At 44.2% G+C, this 17603-nt stretch overlaps 1 long non-coding RNA gene across 1 annotated transcript; it reads left to right on the top strand.

Annotated features, from left to right (window-relative positions):
- The first annotated feature begins 10117 nt into the window (after nucleotides 1-10117).
- Nucleotides 10118-17284, top strand: LOC115597034 (uncharacterized). The gene is made up of 3 exons (XR_003986999.1): nucleotides 10118-10167; nucleotides 16689-16791; nucleotides 17079-17284. It is a non-coding gene; the product is annotated as an uncharacterized LOC115597034 (long non-coding RNA).
- The last annotated feature ends 319 nt before the right edge of the window (nucleotides 17285-17603 follow it).

Genomic DNA, 17603 nt, shown 5'->3' with positions numbered 1-17603 from the left:
ACTGTTTTCAATACAAATGTTTCAATGACAATGTTTCTTTTTTCACTACTGGTTTTGTTTTCAATGCCAATTTTTTTTTTGGATGCCAAATTTTAAAGTCACCGTTCTGGCTCCATAAAAGTGCTTCTAATATTATTGATAGGTAATGTTGCCTCTGCACATGGAGAAGAGGTCTAGTTCCGTTGATCACTGCTGACACACGTCAATGATGTTCATCACCTCTTGGCCCATCTCGGTCTGTCAGCTCAGTGTCAACACCAACAACGCACACATACACAAACTAGCAGAAGTTCACACAATGTTAACAGAATACAGCTATCAGTTAACAATTGTCAGTTACAAACACTGCTCAATATGTCATTAGCTATATTTACCATATCTGGCTTAATGCTGGGTAACAGCTAAACTGCAAGTGAACAACTAAGACACATACTCTGGAGTTGACAGTTCACATTAAGGCATTTGGAAGCACAACATTACCCTTATGAGGAAATAAGGATTAGCTATTATCTAATATCGTATTAAACCATAGCTGATAGCTGGTTGCAGTTAATAACATGATAAATGTGATCTTTACATGTTCCAACTTTACAGTGTTACTGAGAGAGATTGAACAAGAAATATTTCTTATCAAGTGGAAAGATTCAGAATGGAATGCAGAAAATTCAAAAGCTCATCTTATATGCATTTAAATTATTTTCAATTCAATCAATACATACCAGGCGGTCTTAAAGATGAGGACTCAGGGGTAGGGTGATGATCCTCTGGACAACAGCCACTGTGGCAGACACCTATCAGGCATGGGCAATAAAAGTTCAGTGAGAATAGTATTTTCAGTAGATGATTTTTAAGATGGCAACAATTGAATCAACCAGCAGTATCCGAAGAAGTGGAGGCAGAGGCCGTGGACGTGGAGAGCGACAGGTCAAGGAGCAGATGTTCTCGGAAAAGATGACATACTCATTGAACATCAGCAGGTATTTAAAGAACATTACTGCTGCTTTTTACTGAAAAACACCAACTACAACTAAACTACTTGTGTTTGTACAATATATTGACCAGGCATATTACTTGGACACACAAGTGCCCTCATCAGAATAACATTTTTTGCCAAGTAGTCTTTCACCATTTGAATTTGTGTTTTGGTGCATGATAATAAACACAGTGAGTAGAAAAATGTAAAGGAGGATAAAGGGCTGGTACTTCAAGTCAAAAGCATGAATACATAAAATGAAATAAATGTAATATAAACTGGAACAGCTGTAAAGTTTTGTCCAGGAATGTCTCAAGTATTGACCATTGAAGGTGTATATGTTCACAGTATGCAGAGGACAGTTAAGTTCTGATCCATAAAAATATCTAATCATGTTGCTCATCTGTTGCTTTACAGGCCAAAGTTCTGGAACAAGTTTGGAGCAATCACACAAGTGCTGAACTCTGCCTGACACCTATTTATTTGTCGTTCTGTATTTACCTGTATTAACCCTTGTTTTGCATTATCTCTAATTTGTTAGAATAAAGACTTAAAAATGATAAATGTCTTTTCTTTACACTTCCAGCATAAACAACTGACCCATTACAGTTCTTTCACTTTACATGATGCACTAATAATAACCTTCAAGTTTGATATGGCTCAGGATCTCCTTGAGCCAGCTGTCATGAGAAGGGGGATGTGACTGTCAATGCATTTGTGAAGGCTAAGACATGACCCTTAGTTGCTGAGAGGTTTTGTACTCGGGTGGACTCCAAATGGGGCTGTGAGTGGGCCAGGGTTGAGGGTTGTATCAAATAGTGATCCCAGTGTGTTGAAAATCTTTCTCCAAAAGTCTGTCAGGAGCAAGCAGGACCAGAACATGAGGGTGTGGTCAGAAGGTGATTTCTTGCATCTGTTGATGGTGTCCTCAATAGTGTGACATTTGTATAATGTACTCTGAAAAGTACCTTGCATTGCAATAAACCATACCTGGTGCAAATCAAGGCTTTGTGAACAAGGCCAAGGCTTCGGTCCTATTGGTCATCAGGAATGGGTACACTAATTTCCTGCTCCCAAGTCTGCTGCAGATAAGCCGTCAGGTCTGGGTTGAGGGAGTCAATTGAGCAGTATATCACTGAGATGGAGCGTTTTAGATTGGGAGCTAAAGTGAGCAGGGAGTCAACTGGAGAACCAGGTCGTTGGTTGGGGAAGTGGAGACATTTAATGTAGTGTCTTTCGCGAAATTCTTCCTGAAAAGATCATCAACAAAGTGTTCATAAACACCCCCAAGTATCTGAACCCCTCAGTATGACTTTTTTTAAATTTTTTAACTGTATTGCCTTTTATGCACATCAACAAGCAATTAACATCACAAAGAAAAACAGAAAATCATCTTGAGATTGGGTCTCCTCTGTCGCGCATAGATATCATTGTATACAGATAGAGCACACACACACTTTTCTAGCAAAAATAAGTCAAATGGTGGTAATTACAGTAGTTATTTAAAAATAGAATTTAGCTTTGAGGTATAAGAGTCTTAAGCAAGATAGTCAATAACTACAGTCCATCTTCTCATAAAAATGGGTACTTTTAGCTGTAACTGGGCAGTCATATATTCCATCATGCTTTACTTTCTGTAACCATTGAGCGACCGTGGGGGGGTTAGGTTTCATCCAGTTAATAGTGATCATTTTTCTAGCAGTCATCAACAAAACATGTAATAAATAACATTGTTCTGTGTTAAACATGTGGTCAGGAAATACATCTATTAAAAATAACAGAGGGTCCATGGGAAGGTCCATTGCCAAGAATTTTTCCAGTTCTTCTTTGGCCTTTTTCCAAATATTTGTATTTTCGGGCAGTCCCAAAATATATGAGTATGGTCACCGACCATGCCACAATTCCTCCGGCATTTGTTGCTGGGATTGTTTTTGGAGGCAAAAGTTGTTATCGGTGTCACGAAGAACCTGGTTTTGACCTTCCAGTCAAATTCTTTATCAGGGTTCTCCCCAGAAATCTTTAGTGTAGCTGCGCACCATCTGTCCGGGGAGGTGCCCGAACGCTCGTCAACGTCAGTCCGGGGGGGGGAGACACGGGCGGACAGACGGGCGGACGGCAGACGGACGGTCATCAACTCCGTCAGCCGGGGGACGGACGGACGCTCATTGCCGTCAGCTGGGAGCTCCTAGCTGTCAACCGGGGGACGGACGGACACTCGTCACCGTCACGCGCGGAGTATAGCGGCACTGACCTGGCAGTATAGCGGCGCAGCGCTCGCTGTTCCAGCGTCTGGGGAGAACCCTGCTTAGGCGGGAGGCAAAAATGCTTGGGCGCCAAGCCTAAGCCATATAATGGCAGGGAAAACCCTGTTTATAGAGTTGGCTTCCAACCCCCCTATGGCATCTGGAGCATATGTTTTCCCAAGAGTCATCCTCTATTATTGCATTTAGCTCCAGTTCCCATTGTTGTTTGATGTGTAATGTATTATCTGAACCGTGTTCAAACAGATGTATAAAATGGCTTTCTATATTTGTAGGTTCCTTTCGTAAATGTTCCCAGTCTGTATTTTCTGTAACATAATGTCTGATTTGAAAATATCTGTATAGATTACTTGAAGGCAGGGCAAACTTATCTCTAAGCTGTGAGAAAGATTGGAATGTGTGTCCATCCAGGAGTTGATTTATTATCAGACCATTCTCCGCCCACCTTTTGTAGGTCCTGTCTCACATGGATAGTAAAAACTCTATGTTCCCGACTATAGGCATGGCCCGTGACAGGGCTGTAACTGCTTTTAGTTGCTTTTGGACTAGATTCCAGACCTTCAATGTATGTATGACCCACATATTATTGATTTTAAGTTTTTTCTGAGATTGCTAGCTAAGAAATGGAAGACTAGATAGGGGTATCCCTGGTATGGAGTTTTGTTCAATAGAGACCCATCCGGTCTCTAGGTCCCAGACAACCCATGGCCACCACCGCTCGTAGCTGAGCTGCCCAATAATAGAATTTTAGATTAGGCAGGTTTAAGCCTTCTTTCTCTTTTGCTGACATCAGTACTTTCAACCTTATTCTTGGTCTTTGATTTTGCCAAATAAATTTGTATATTAATTTTTCCAATAACTTAAATATGGACTGTGGTACTAAGATAGAGAGGGACTGAAACAAGAATAGTAGTCTTGGTAGAACATTCATTCTCACAGACTTATTGTAATTAGAGGAGAATAGTTGTGTGGTTTTAGGTGTAATAAAAACACCAAGATATCTGAATCCCTGATTGGATCTTCTAAAGGAAACCAGGTCATCTAACTGGGAGGGCCAGTCCCCAACAATCACCATGGCTTCAGATTTGTTCATATTAACCTTATACCCCGACACTTTACTGTACTCATTAAGATTATGTAGAAGAGCAAGAATAGAGGTTATAGGATTTTCCCAAAATATTAATGTATCGTCTGCGAAAAGTGCCAATTTATGCTGATTATTTCTTTCATCAAGTATTCCCTGAATAAGGGGGTTGGATCTTATCAATTCGGCTAACGGTTCAATGCTGAGAGCAAACAACGAGGGTGACAAAGCGTCACCTGACGTGTACCACGTCCCAGCAGAAAAAATTCCGAGCAGTGCCCGTTTACTCTAACCCTGGATCTGGGTTTTTAATAAAATATTTTAATCCACTCCACAAAAATATCATTGAAGCCCATTTTTCTGAGAGTCTGTTCTAAGAAGGTCCAGTCGACTCTGTCAAATGCCTTCTCAGCGTCTAAGCTGAGAAGCATTGACGGCGTGTCCCTCTTGGCTGTTAGTGATTATAGGTTCAAAGCTCTTCTTACATCATCGGTTCCCTGTCTGTTGTTAATAAAACCTGTCTGATCTGATTTTATACGTTTTCTAATATATTTTTGTATCCTATTTCCTATAATGGAGGTCAGAATTTTAAAATACACATAAGAGACTGATTGGGCAGTAAGATGTACATAGAGTCGGATCTTTATTGTCCTTATGAATAACACTTATCACTGCATCTGACCATGATGCAGGGGGGTGCCCCTCTGCTAGAACGTAACTATAGACTCTACACAAAACTGGAGTTAACTCATTTAGCAAGGTTTTATAATATTCTACAGGAAGGCCATCTACTCCTGGGGATTTGTTATTTTTAAGTCTGAGAATATTATCTTTGATTTCTTCTTCTGTGATTGGACGCGTCATTGTATCCGCCTCATCCGCTGTTAATCTGGTTAAACTGATTGAATTAAGAAAGGATTCAATCTTTTCTTTTTTATGAGGTTGGTCTTCCTCTGTATACAACTTTTGGTAATAATTAGCAAATGCCTCCAAGATATCTTTTGGTTGGGTAAACACCTGATTAGTATTTGGGCATTTTTTTTATGCACTACTCTGTTAGATTGAGTTTTACGCAACTGGAAGGCCAGCAAGCGGCTTGCTCTATTACCAAATTCGTAGTACTTCCTATTTATAAATCGCATTGCTCCCTCTGCCTTATAAGTCAACAGATCATCCAGTTTCTGTCTCTTCTCCTTTAATAATACCAAAACTTGATGTGTTTTTGATTGTTGATACCGTGTCTCTAATTTCTTAATTTCCCTTTCTAATTCAACTTGCTGAGCTAGTCTTTGCTTTTTTAATCTGGACGAGATAGCAATAATGTTGCCCCTCATCACCACCTTGGCTGCCTCCCAGAGATTAGAGGGGGAGACTGTGTCATTATCATTACATTTCAGATAGTCTGTTAAGTTTTTACGGATTTCCTGTTGAATTGCTTCATCGTTTAGTAATGATACATTGAGTCTCCAATATTTAAATTGTTTCTTCGGTCCTATCTGTATCTTTACGGTGACAGGGGCATGGTCCGATATAGTTATTGGTTCCATATTACATTCACTAGCTCTGTAGATATTTGTTCCTGATATCAAAAACATGTCCAGTCTAGAGTGACTGCCAAGTACCTGGGACATGAAAGTATAGTCTTTTTCTCTAGGATGTTGGTGGTGCCAAACATCCACCAGGCCCATTTCATCCATCATTGCATGAAGAGTTATTGATTTCTTGGGCATAGAGCCTACTCCTGCTGGAAGCCTATCTACAGTCTGCCTCAGAACACAGTTGAAATCTCCACCTATCAAAATAATTCCCTCTGCTTTGTCCGCTAATAGAGATGCAATCATTTTAAAGAAATTTGGGCAATCCTCGTTCGGGGCATACAGATTAACCAGTGTAATTTTAGTACCTCCAATAGTGCCTATAACCACCACATATCTACCCTCTTTATCCTCAATTGTTTTTTCGCGGCTAAAATAAACTGATTTATTAAGCAGGATGGCGACTCCTCTCTTCCTCCCGTTTTTTACGGAGGAACTATATATCTGGTCCACCCATTCTCTCCTTAATTTTATACCCTTTACATTATAACTAATACAGTTTAAACTATCCATGTATCATTGATTTGCGTTTGTTAATAGGCTCTCCTCTCAGCAGTTTCCAAATACACATAAAATCAAGAACAACTGAAATGATGCATAATGACAGCGACTCAAGTCCAATCTCAAGGCAGGACAGAACAAACATTAAGGAAAAAACAGAATAAAGTGGACTTCCAAATACCCAACTGGGCTTTTCAGTGTTATTTTGTTGTTTAACTACTTCAAACCTGAACATGAACCAGTCCCTGATGTAGCCTGGGCTGAGGAGGGTGACTGCTCCTCTGTGGGGAACACACGCACAGCGTTGGAGCTGCTGACGTCCGGCTGGTGAAGCGGTCGTTGCTGCTCGGTATGCGGGTATGACTCGCATCTTACTGAATTCCGTCCATTGTAGTAGAACTTGATATACATCCTAACGTTGATTGTTTTAAGCTCCCTGAAGTGAAACTCGGCATTATTTATCTCCATTGAGGAAAGCCTTGACATCCAAAGCTGGCAACACCGCCGGGTCTCTCCCTCGTCCGCCTCCCGCAGTGCTCCACCTGTAGCGGGACATCTCACTCTCCATCCGCTCCCTCTCATCCACCCGAATCTGAATCCCGTGCTCCTGTAGCGCTGGGAGAGCCTGTGTTAGCATCGAGTAGGTCTTTTCACCATCAGCAGTGGTGATCCTTAGCTGTGCTAGGTAGATGCATTTGGCGCTGATGTTTTTCTGCTTTAACTGTTTGATTGCATTCCGCAGTTCTTTTCTTTTGCAACTCAGGGGAATAATCATGGTCAAAGAATATCGGCTCTGCTTTGTAGAGGAGCTGCCTTTGGCTCCAGGCTTGTCGTAGAATAGCGTCTTTCACAGAGTAGTCCAGAAACTTGACAATCAGTGATCTCGGAGCAGCAGTGGGGTTTTTTGGCTTAGCTGTCAGGGATCGGTGGGCTCTCTGTATTTGTAGATTTACTTCAGGCATCGATTGAAAGACTGATTAAATAAGTTCCCTCACAAAGGCCTTCACATCCTTTCCTTCACTCCCTTCGGGTACCCGGTATATATATATATATATATATATATATATATATATATATATATATATATATATATATATATATATATATATATTCATCCATCCATTTTCATCCGCTTATCCGGGGCCGGGTCGCAGGGGCAGCTGCCTGAGCAGGGACACCCAGACTTCCCTCTCCCCGGACACTGCCTCCAGCTCTTCCGGGAGGACCCCAAGGCGTTCCCAGGCCAGCTGAGCGACATAGTCACTCCAGCGTGTCCTGGGTCTTCCTCGGGGTCTCCTCTCGGAGGGACATGCCAGGAACACCTCCCGAGGGAGGCGTCCCGGGGGCATCCGATCTGGGGCGCCGAAAAGGGGGGGAAAAGGGGAAGGATTCTAGGGGCCCATCACTGACAGGGGCCCAGAAAGGCCCCTAATAAAATTGTAATACTGACAAAAATAATATGACACTAATTTGTTAGTTTATAATCATAAATATACATCATTTAATGCACTGATAATAACACTAGGTTTATTTTGGAAACATTTCTCAAGCCCCCCCCCCCCCCCTTACGTAAAATGGTTCGGTCCTCCCATCAAATCAGCTGAACTGCTGCGCGGTGCCTTGTGCCAGTCAGCCAGTAAGGAGACCGAGAGAAGGCAAAGTGCCTCAGAAGTCGGTAGCCAAAAAAGGAAAGACAAAAAGATTAGGCAGGGGAGAGAAGCAAAGGGGCGTCGGTATGTCACCCAGTTTTTCCAGAAACAAGGTGGGTTTGGTTCATGTGGTGGAAAGTTTTGGAACACATTAGTCTGTTGTTTGTCTTAACGTTAACCTTGTGGTTTTTAAGCTAGCTCACTTTTCTCGCAAATTCTGGATTTTTAGATTTCACTGTTCACGTTTAGCAAGCTGCCCATATTTAATCAGTTGACCACCCCTCCTGTCAAAAATGATGCATGTTTGAACAGACACGTCAAGTGCAGCAGCACCAGCCGCAGCTGTCTGTGAGCCCTGTGAGCCCCCTACCCCTGAACCAGCCCCAGTACCCCCACCTACCCCTGAACCAGCCCCAGTACCCCTACCTACCCCTGAACCAGCCCCAGTACCCCCACCTACCCCTGAACCAGCCCCAGTACCCCCACCTACCCCTGAACCAGCCCCAGTACCCCTACCTACCCCTGAACCAGCCCCAGTACCCCTACCTACCCCTGAACCAGCCCCAGTACCCCCACCTACCCCTGAACCAGCCCCAGTACCCCTACCTACCCCTGAACCAGCCCCAGTACCCCCACCTACCCCTGAACCAGCCCCAGTACACTCACCTACCCCTGAACCAGCCCCAGTACCCCCACCTACCCCTGAACCAACCCCAGTACCCCCACCTACCCCTGAACCAACCCCAGTACACTCACCTACCCCTGAACCAGCCCCAGTACCCCCACCTACCCCTGAACCAGCCCCAGTACACTCACCTACCCCTGAACCAGCCCCAGTACCCCCACCTACCCCTGAACCAGCCCCAGTACCCCTACCTACCCCTGAACCAGCCCCAGTACCCCCACCTACCCCTGAACCAGCCCCAGTACACTCACCTACCCCTGAACCAGCCCCAGGACCCCCACCTACCCCTGAACCAGCCCCAATACCCCTACCTACCCCTGAACCAGCCCCAGTACCCCCACCTACCCCTGAACCAGCCCCAGTACCCCTACCTACCCCCGAACCAGCCCCAGTACCCCCACCTACCCCTGAACCAGCCCCAGTACCCCCACCTACCCCTGAACCAGCCCCAGTACCCCCACCAGAGGAGGCTCGTCCATAGAGGCAGAGGAGGTTGGTCCTCCTCTATTTTTGGGAGGCAAGAGGAAGATCCATTTTTTTTTAAGAAAGAGTAACTGGTTGAAATAAATCATTACCAAATCTCAGTATCATTTATAAAATATTATATATATATTATATCATTAAAAAAGTTTCTTCTTTGGAGGAAAATCCACCTAAAACGGTTAAACAGCGACAGCTGCAGACGGAGGAGACAGAGCAGTCTGTGAGAGGAGCAGGGAGCAGGAAGGTGGGGGCTAGAGGAGGACGGAGGGCTTCTGTCCTCCGTGGGAGGGATCTCCTTCCATTCACTCAATGCATTCAGGATTTTTTCATGCTGATCTATGATAGGCTAAGACACGTAAAATGACGCGCTAAGGGAGGACGTCCTCCCTTACCGATCAGCAACCAGAATACAAGATTGACAGCAGGTTGGTCCAATAACAGTTCCCAAATTTCATTCTCACGTTTATACAGCCGTAAACAAAAGTACTTATATGTACCGTATTGACCCGAATATAGTACGAGTTAGCTTTTTTTTCGATTAAAATTATGTGAAAAAGTGGGGTCGTCTTATAATCGGGGTCTAACCGTTGACACATGCTGATAGTTGTCTGGGTCGCTACGCGACCGCAACGGCAGAGGGCGCCAGCTTATTGTAGAGACGTCACTGACACTGTGGCTGCGGTTGTCTGTCAATCACAGCGGAGAAGAAGTGACAGGAGATGAAAAATGGACAGACGGGGTGATTTTACGGAGCAAAGTGGATCAAGTGTGGCAAGTTAACAGACATCTGAGGCGGAGCTATGACGCTGATTTTAAGATAATGAGATCAATGCAGCGGAGGTGCCAAACAACTGTCAGCCAGCCAAGAAATATGGAGTTACGGAGTGTAACGTCCGAAGATAGCGGGTCCAAAAAGATCGTCTGAAAACGCTAACAGTAAGAGAAAAGCTTATCGTGGTCCTCTAAGCGGCCGCTTCCAAGAGACTGACAGGAAGGTGTGTGAGTTTGTTACTGAGAAACACATTTTGGATATCAGAGTCTTTTTCTGAAGATTAGTCTTGAAAAGAGGGGTCGTCTTATTATCAGGGTCGTCCTATATTCGGGTCAATATGGTATTTTACAGCTTTCACTGCCCGCCATGCTCGGACAAGAAATATGGAGTTTTCAGCGATATTGGAATCGGTTTCAAAGGAAATATAAGCACATTTCTGATAGAAAAAAAACTGTTGGGAGAAATCAGAGCGAAGCAGTCAGAAACATAATTCATAGTTTTCGTTTCGTTCGTCCTGCTGGAGGACATAACGTTAGCGGCACGACCGGGCGATTGTGATGAGTGATGTGTGTGATGTCCTGTGCTGTCCTGAAGTATGTACGTTGATTGCTGTGGTAGCACAGTGAGTAGAGCAGGTGACTGCGGATCAAATTCCGGAAGGGGTGCACAGTGGTATTTTTTTTGTCTTGTATATTAGCCATTTAATAAAATGTTTTTTAAAGAATTCTTATAAGTCATTGTTTTATTGCTTAGTTTTCATTAAATATAAGAAAGTAGGGATAAGTAGTTGACTTGTATAAAATAACATGACACCGTGGACTGGTTTTCCTCCTGTCCTCCTCAATTTTTTCAGTCACCAGCCGCCACTGACCCCCACCTACCCCTGAACCAGCCCCAGTACCCCTACCTACCCCTGAACCAGCCCCAGTACCCCCCACCTAACCTGAACCAGCCCCAGTACCCCTACCTACCCCTGAACCAGCCCCAGTACCCCCACCTAACCTGAACCAGCCCCAGTACCCCCACCTACCCCTGAACCAGCCCCAGTACCCCCACCTACCCCTGAACCAGCCCCAGTACCCCTACCTACCCCTGAACCAGCCCCAGTACCCCTACCTACCCCTGAACCAGCCCCAGTACCCCCACCTACCCCTGAACCAGCCCCAGTACCCCTACCTACCCCTGAACCAGCCCCAGTACCCCCACCTACCCCTGAACCAGCCCCAGTACCCCCACCTACCCCTGAACCAGCCCCAGTACCCCTACCTACCCCTGAACCAGCCCCAGTACCCCCACCTACCCCTGAACCAGCCCCAGTACCCCTGCCTACCCCTGAACCAGCCCCAGTACCCCCACCTAACCTGAACCAGCCCCAGTACCCCTACCTACCCCTGAACCAGCCCCAGTACCCCCACCTACCCCTGAACCAGCCCCAGTACCCCCACCTACCCCTGAACCAGCCCCAGTACCCCTACCTACCCCTGAACCAGCCCCAGTACCCCTACCTACCCCTGAACCAGCCCCAGTACCCCCACCTACCCCTGAACCAGCCCCAGTACCCCCCACCTACCCCTGAACCAGCCCCAGTACACTCACCTACCCCTGAACCAGCCCCAGTACCCCCACCTACCCCTGAACCAGCCCCAGTAGGCCTACCCACAACTGAGGAAGGAGGTGAGCAGCTCTGTGTTGAATTAATCTATTATTATGGAAAAAAAGATAAATTGAAATTAATGAATAAAGATCATTCTGAAATAAAAACACATAGTCTGTATTTATTTCAGAATGATTTAAATGGTTTAAAAAAGCATATAGCCTATAACTTTATTTTGTTTTGTTTTAATTTAGCTATCACTGAAACTGAACTATAAACTCACTGAAATACTGTGTTTGGTCAGCAGTTTGGGACTCTCACCCCTTGCTGTGCAGTAGGAAAAGAGGAGAAATTTTCTGGTGCTTGCAGACTAAGTGACTGCTCTCAATCCAATCAGAGAAACTTTAACAATATTAAATTGCAAGGACCATAGAGCCTCATTTATGTATTTTTTTCCACCCCAACTCTAATTCCACCAAGTACAGTTTTGGAGATAAATTATTATTATTATTATTTTTAATAGATTTTTTTAACAAAATATAAACGTATATAACAAACCTTATAAAAACAACAACAAAAACATAATGTAAGACAGCATACAGTTTTTACATTGAGTGCAGTGGCTGGTCTAAGTGTGTGTGTGGGGGGTGATGTGCATGTTTGAAAGAGAAATTGTGTGGTATTGCTATAATAGTAATTTTGAAGATAAATTAGACCTAAATGCAGGGCTACAAGAGGGAGACAGTGAGCAGTGGGGTACTGGTTGTGAAAATCACATTTTCTTTTGTTATTTTTGATCAAATCACTGACAGTAAAACAGAATGTGGGATTAACAATATTAAAGTGCAAGGACCATAGAGCCTCATCGAATCTGGTTATGGTGATGCTATTTCAAATGGTATTACAGGAAATTCTATATAATTCATGTATGTCATGCATTTGTATTTTTCAGGGTAATTTAATTTAAGAGAATTTTATATTTTGACCATTAAAGTTGCAGACTTGCAGACAATGAATCTAAATTCCATTGTATTCTGAGTGTTCAGTGCTTCCCCTACCAAGTAACTGTCATGTTATTCTTTTCACACATATAGGAAATTATAGTCAAAAATATCATTAAAATGCACAGTTTTATGTAAACAGCATAACAAATTTTCGCCGGCCTTATGGCCGGCTATACAGGGGCCCAGTAATATTTCTTTTCATGGGGCCCAAAATCCCTGGCAGCGCCCCTGACCACGGCAAAGAGGGTAGGGAGAAGATCTAAAACCATTTGTGAGAATGCAAGCAACAGAGGAGTTATAAAGCAGTCTTATCCAAGCAGTGAAATCAGAGTTGAGGCCAAATTTGTCCAATATATAATACAATTACTCCCACTCAACCCTGTCGAATGCTTTTTCTGCATCTAGGGATATTATTCCCTTTGGGAGTAGCAGGGTCAGGGGTGCTAATTATATTGAGGAGTCTCTTAGTGTTATAAGAGGAGGATCTGCCAGCCATGAAACTAGTTTGGTCTGTAGAGATGAGGGTTGGCAGAACCCTTTGTAAGCGAGAGGCCAGAATCTTAGCTAAGATCTTTTAGTCTACATTTAGGAGTGATGTAGGCCTGTAGCTGACACAATCAAGAGGATAAGGATCTTTACCTTTCTTTAATAATGAACATATAGTGGCTTCCAATAAGGTAGGGGAAAGCCAGCCGCTAACGAAAGATTCATTGTAAACCTAAGCTAGAGGGGGGGTTTTCGAATGTGAGAATAATTTGTAGAATTCCACTATATACCCATCCGGTCCAGGGGATTTGCCGTTTTGCAACAGTCTAATAGCCTTTTGGACTTCAGCTGTTGAAATCGCTGATCCTAACTCATTTGTGAGATTAACGTCTATCTTAGGGATTTAGAGGGTTGCAGTGTATCCACACCTCGGATGAGTATGCAGAGGAGTAGAGCTCAGAATAAAAATCTACAAGGACGTTCACCGATTTTGGGTCTGACACAATGGAGCCTGATGGCGAGTTTATCTTGGAGATCAGTCTTGAGAGGGCTACAGCTATAGGTGAAAAGAACAAAACCAAAAAGAAAAAAAAACACCTTACTGATTTCACAACCCACAATAACCTTCACATTCTTTCAACACTTATCAATTCTTTACAATTGCACTTCCTGAATATACATGATGTAACCTAATTAAAGTACAAACAGATGAAAGACCAAAGTGAAGATCTTGCCATAACAAATACAGTATGTCTAACAAAACAGCTGCTTCGACCGAAACCAGAAGGCATTATTGTTAAATACTGGACTTATTAAAAATAAATAAATGATTGAATGAACATTGTATCACCTTGTGCAAGTAGCGCATAGGAGGTAGATAAAGAGAAGTAAACTGCAATAAAGCTAAGTAAATGAACATCGTATCACCATAAAATGAAAGAGAAGAAAAGAAAACGAGGCTTAGCATATTAAAGCAAGCTATTATAGAATACAATTAAATTGTAAGATTGAACAGGAGAAAGCATGTGCAGCTCATGAGAAACATATTCTCTTGTGCTGAGGCATTAGTCCCCTGAGTCAGCGAGAGCGGGGGTGGAAGATGGCTCATTGGCAGACAACCCGGTAAACGACATAGGAACGGAACAGACTACGAGCATGATGATCAGCATACCTGAAGCTTTAACAGCAAAAGGCTGGGCAAAAGTTACTTCCATTACCGGCTTAAAGATACACCAAGGCAGGAATAAGTATCTAAAGAAAGGGCAACAGGGTACTGGCATTGATAGCTACTTTCTGAGAAGCAAGCCGAGTCAGATGTCAGAAGTTCAGCAGTAGGACAAAAACCACAAACTGCAGAAAATCAAAAATCCTGTCCCAGTGGAGGAAGAACCAGATACAGGAAAGCAACCTGAGCCCAGCACATTACAACCTGCAGCTGAAAAAAAGATCCAGGGCAAAGGCCATTGATTAGGTGGCCAAAGTCCTGCAAAGACAATGTGGAGAGAGGTCAGTGTGGATAGAGGTCAATGATGACCTCTGGAACATCTTACAGACACTCAGAGGCACAGCCATGAAGAGAATGGGAGATCTAATCTACAACTATGGAGCGGAACGGTTTGGAGTGGTAGAGAAGAAGGGAACTACACCAGCAGTCTGAAAAAGTCCTGCACAGACAATCAACACCAGAGCACCAACTAGATATCACCTATATGAAGTGAAGTGCAGAAAACGGTACACAAGGCAAGGGCATCATCAGCCCCAGGCCCCGATGGAGTCCCCTACAACTGTTACCAACATGCTGGCGGAGAGCTGTAGGAATCCTTATCCCAAAGGAAAAGGACTCATCAGAAATCGATCAATTCCACCAGATCAGCCTTCTGAATGTTGAGGGAAAAATCTTTTTTAGCGTTGTGGCTCACAGGCTAGCAGGATACCTGCAAAGAAACCAGCTGATTGATACATCAATCCAAAAGGCTGGAGCACATTAGTACCATCCGGCACCAGATCCAGGTCACGAAGAAGGAGAGAACAGCCCTTCACTTGGTGTTCCTGGACCTTGTCAATGTCTTTGGCTCAGTCCTCCATAACCTCCTCTGGACTGCCTTCAACTACAGGGTTCCAGTGGCCCTCATAAGCCTCATCAAGGCCTACTTTCAGGACGTGCAGCTATGCCTGACAGCAGCAAAGTACACCACAGTGTGGCAACATCTGGAAGTGGGTATCATGGCTGACTACACCATCTCCCCGCTAGCCTTCAGCATGGCCATGGAGGTGATCATTCGAGCATCTTGATGGGTGGTCGGAGGACAATGCATAAGACCTGGCCTGAGGATGCCACCTGTTCGAGCATACACAACGCTCACCACGACCAAGGCTTGTACCATACGATTGTTGAGAAAGCTTCAAGAGAACATCGAGTTGACTCGGATGAAGAGCCAAGCAAAAAGTAAGTCCAGAAGCATTTCCATCGTCAAGGGGAAGCTGTCAGACCAACGCTTCTACATTGGGGACGAGGCTATTCCAACGGTCTCCGAGAAGCCTGTGAAAAGCCTGGGTCGGTGGTATAATGCCTCCCTTAAAGACTTAGAGCAAGTAGATCAGATCCGGAAGGATGTAGTGTAGATGTTAGTGGGTTGGAGAACATTGACAGAACTGCACTCCCTGGCAAGTTGAAGCTCTGGTGCATGCAGTTTGGACTACTTCCACGCCTCTTGTGGCCACTTACCCTATAGGAAGCGCCACTCTCTAAAGGTGAGATAAGCTCTTATGTAAGGAAGTGGCTTGGTCTTCCCAGGTGCCTCAGCAGTATAGGGCTCTATGGCAAAGGAGTTTGAGCAAAAACAACCCAAAAAAACGGCAACTGAAACATTGATCCTGAGTCAGCCGTGCACTATTTACAATAATATTTTTAGCAGTTGGGAAAGTCAGGATATTGTCCACAGTGGTTAGCATGAGCAGCTGGTCAGGTTAGCATAATCGAACCCGGATTCAAGTTGAGGTGGTCCAGCTTGAAGCTGGTATGATCTGCCGATGATCTGGAGCCTTGCCGGGTACAGAAGAGCTGGTCGCAAGCCCCGGTTGTAACCATCCTGGTAGGCCAACCATTGCTCCTAGACTTCAGAGCAAAAATCCTCGTAGATGCGGATTGGGTTGTCCTGGTACTTCAAGACGTTTTTCCACTTGTGAGCTTCCCAGATCACTAACTCTTTTGTCTGGTGTCGATGAAAACATGAACAGAACAGAGGAGGTGGGCTAAGACATTACTTTTCACCCACCTACAATGCAGTACTTCTTTCCCCAGACAGCTAAACAACCATTCACAACTGGGCTCACCTAGCCCGATTGTGATAGGTAGAGCTCCCCCTAGAGCTCCCCCTCCCTCCTCTGGCAGCTCGACTACACCCCTCCAATCAGTAATGATTCCTAACAGCCGATGCTACATCACTTCCTGGTCATCTTTAAATGTAGCTGCAGACAGCCCGCCTGCCTCGTTCTCTCCCTTCCCCACACTGCCATGAATGATGATGTCTCGTTAAGGTATGCTTTTTCTCTTTCTGTTAAAAATAGTTATGGCACATGCACTTTTCTTGCATTTGTACAGGTGCAGGAGTGAGTACTTAAGCTGTTAGTCACCGTGCTCCCTTCCCCGTTGGTGCAGCGCTCATCATGTGTGGATGTGTGGCTGTGTCATGTGAAGTTCCCAGGTATGCCGGCTTTTGTTGTTTGAGTAATTTTCTGTATTTTTCCTTACGGTGCTCAGATATTTCTTCCCACTTGAGTTAAGTTTTGTTTATTTCCTTGTTCTTTTCTTTTGTAAACCAACATTGAGTTTGTATTCCATTCTGGAGTCCTCTCAATGCCAGTACAGGCGGGCTGGTCATAGGCTTACAGGTTGTGGCTCACTAGGTGGAGGATTTCCCCACTCTTTGAGTATTATTTGCATGTTTAATATTTTGTTGTGTTCTAATCTGTGTGTCTTTTTACTTTGCAGTGTGTGTGTGTGACTCCCCCTTCGGTACCTGGTGGTGGTGGCCCCTCTCCCCTTCACTCCCCCACTCCTGTATGCCTCCCTGATACAGCTGCCTTGTGCTGGTAAATGCTTCGGTATAGCAACACATTTTTTTTTAGCAGAGAGTATATTTTTGTGGTGAAATAGTCTGAATTTTAAGCCAAATTGGCATGTTATCTAAGTGTGAAATTTACCTGTCTAAATAAAACTTGAATATTGTTGAAAACTAGAAATTCACCTCTCTGCTCCGTTTTACTTCAAATCAAAGAACCTGTATTTGGTGTGGTATTCTCTGGGTGAAATTCCCAGAGTGGCGTTGTCGCATTGTCAGGGGTATACAGCTGCCCCGGTCACACAAACAACCCACATGAAGGCTGGTTGGATCAACGATCCACAAGTGGCCCTAATGACTCTTAAACTCAGAGCTTGCACGTGTCCTTAACAACTCTGTAAGGGCACTCCCACATAGAGTTTAAAAGCCTGCCAACTTCTCTCCAGTTAGTTAGA

Source organism: Sparus aurata, chromosome 15 (genome assembly GCF_900880675.1).
Source record: "Sparus aurata chromosome 15, fSpaAur1.1, whole genome shotgun sequence".
In the NCBI taxonomy this organism is placed as follows: domain Eukaryota; kingdom Metazoa; phylum Chordata; class Actinopteri; order Spariformes; family Sparidae; genus Sparus; species Sparus aurata.
The sequence above is the reverse complement of the archived record's forward strand: the minus strand, read 5'-3'. Positions and strand labels throughout refer to the sequence as shown.